This window comes from Octopus bimaculoides, chromosome 18 (genome assembly GCF_001194135.2).
Source record: "Octopus bimaculoides isolate UCB-OBI-ISO-001 chromosome 18, ASM119413v2, whole genome shotgun sequence".
NCBI classification, from domain to species: domain Eukaryota; kingdom Metazoa; phylum Mollusca; class Cephalopoda; order Octopoda; family Octopodidae; genus Octopus; species Octopus bimaculoides.
The window spans coordinates 12,938,391-12,940,876 of NC_068998.1; positions in this window are offsets into that span (position 1 = coordinate 12,938,391).

Genomic DNA, 2,486 nt, shown 5'->3' on the forward strand with positions numbered 1-2,486 from the left:
ATATAAGCTTTTGCATTTATTCAATACATTATTACACACGTTTCATTATTGGCAATTTCCTTTCTATAAGTAATTACCTTACAATCAGATTACATCATCAAATCATCAGAGAAAGTATAACAAATAGAAAAAATAACTATAATTGCTTAAGGTTATTTTTCCTATTTGTTATGTGACTTCTGATAGTTTGATGATATAATCTGATTGAGAGGTAATTCCTTACACGACACAAATTTTCATGCCAAAGAATGTATCAAACAATAAATATGATTTCCAATCTTCTTTGCTCAATACACTCTCTGTTAAACATTATTGATGGTTAACTACAGAAAGATTATACTTCTCTTCACAAATAGGACATCCACTCTATAATCACATGGTGTTATAAGCATTGACTGTATATATTTTCTCTATTCACTGCACAATAAAAATACATACATATATATGTGTGTGTGTGTATATATATATATATGTATATATATATGCATATATATAGATATATATCTGTGAGCATATACACATAATATATGGATGTGAAACCATTGGTCACTCTATGACCGGGTATATATTTATCTGCATGTAAAAAACATTACTGCACTATGCCTTAGCGTATGTTTCTTTTTCAGATATATGATCTCCTGACAATATATATGATATATACACACACACATATGTGTGTGTATATATATATACTTTTATATATATATACAAAAGTATATATATATCTTTTTATATATATATATATATATATATATGTATGTATGTATGTATGTATGTATGTATGTATGTATGTATGCATGTATGTATGTAATAATGTGTGTGTTTCAAAAAGCTACTATTGACATTATTCTACAACAATGCAATTGTTTCTGTTTCAAAAGGCTATTCTCAGATTCAATCTAAGAACAGCATCAATTTCCAGGAAAGTACACCTCTGAAAGTGAGATGAATGATTCCCAAAATAGGATTTAGCATTGGAAAAAGGTTAGCATAAAATGCTTATGAAACAATGAACATTCTGTGACTATGAACTAGTACATAGAATCAAAGCATAACTCAAATGATTATCGGTATACTGGGCCAGCTATCATATATCAACATTTAATTTGAATATAGTCTTCTAAAAAATAAATATTTTATGGAGAGTTTGATATTGTTATATATATCATACATTATATGTAAGGATACAATGATAAATGCTGATGAAATATCCAATGATAATTTACTGTAAACAATCTCAAATATATTACAATATAAATTTCTCAATGTAAATTCTCCGGAGATTTTTGGTTATTTTTTTTCAAATGTAGAAAGGTTTTAAAAATGATATTTCAGCTTTAGTGAATTTGAGTGCCATTATCATCATCATCATCATTATTATTATTATTATTATTATTATTATTATTATTATTATTATTATTATTATTATTATTATTATTATTATTATTATTATTATTATTACTACTACTACTACTACTACTACTACTAAGGTGGTGAGGTGGCATAATTGTTAGCATGCTGGGCAAAATGTTTAGCAGCATTTTGTCTGGCTTTATGTTCTGAGTTCAAATTCTGCCGAGGTCAACTTTGCCTTTCATCCTTTCAGGGTCAATAAATTAAGTACCAGTGAAACACTGGGGTTTGATGTAATTAATTAATCCCCTTCCCCAAAATTTCAGGCCTTGTGTTTTTAGTAGAAAGGATTGTTATTATTGTTATTATCATCATCTTCATTAAAACCTTATTTTGCCTTTCATGGTTGATAAAATAAAGTACTAGTCAAGTACCAGGGTTGATGTAACCAGCTGGTCCCCGAGTTTTTTAAACAGCAGGTGGCTACGAAGGTCCATCTGAGTGAAACAGGAACCAAAGGGGTCCATAGCTGCAAAACGGGTTGAGAAACATTGGACTAAACCAAACCCTTTCACACATAATCATGTATATACAAGCACATATACATTTTCATCCCACAAATACTACACTAACAAGTCTTTGTCTCTTTGCTCTATGTCTCTTCTATTAAAGCTTCAAGGTTTACACATGTGTTTCCTAGTGATTCCTTTATCATTTGGCAACCAACAAACTATGCATCCTTACCAGCAAACCAAAGACATCCATTCTATTGTCAAACATCTCCCTATCTCCAACTATTTAAAATTCTTCCTTCCCTGGACTGTGACCATGTAGAATTATCTCCCTTAACATAAGGAACCCTTCATCTCAGTGCTCTGCAACTGGTATGCTGTGGCACACTGGTGTGCCATGAGACGATGCTAGGTGTGCTGCAGTGTAACCTGGATATAAATTTTCCCCTATACTTTAAATTATATTTCTAGTTCAGGTGAGCCACCGAATTTTGAAAAGAATTTAAGTGAACCGCAAGTGAAAGAAGTTCGTGGAGCACTGTTTTATCTGGTAAAAAGTAGCAGCCAAACATCCTTCAGATCACATCCTACTGTTCTAAGAGAAATGATATATTGTACAAT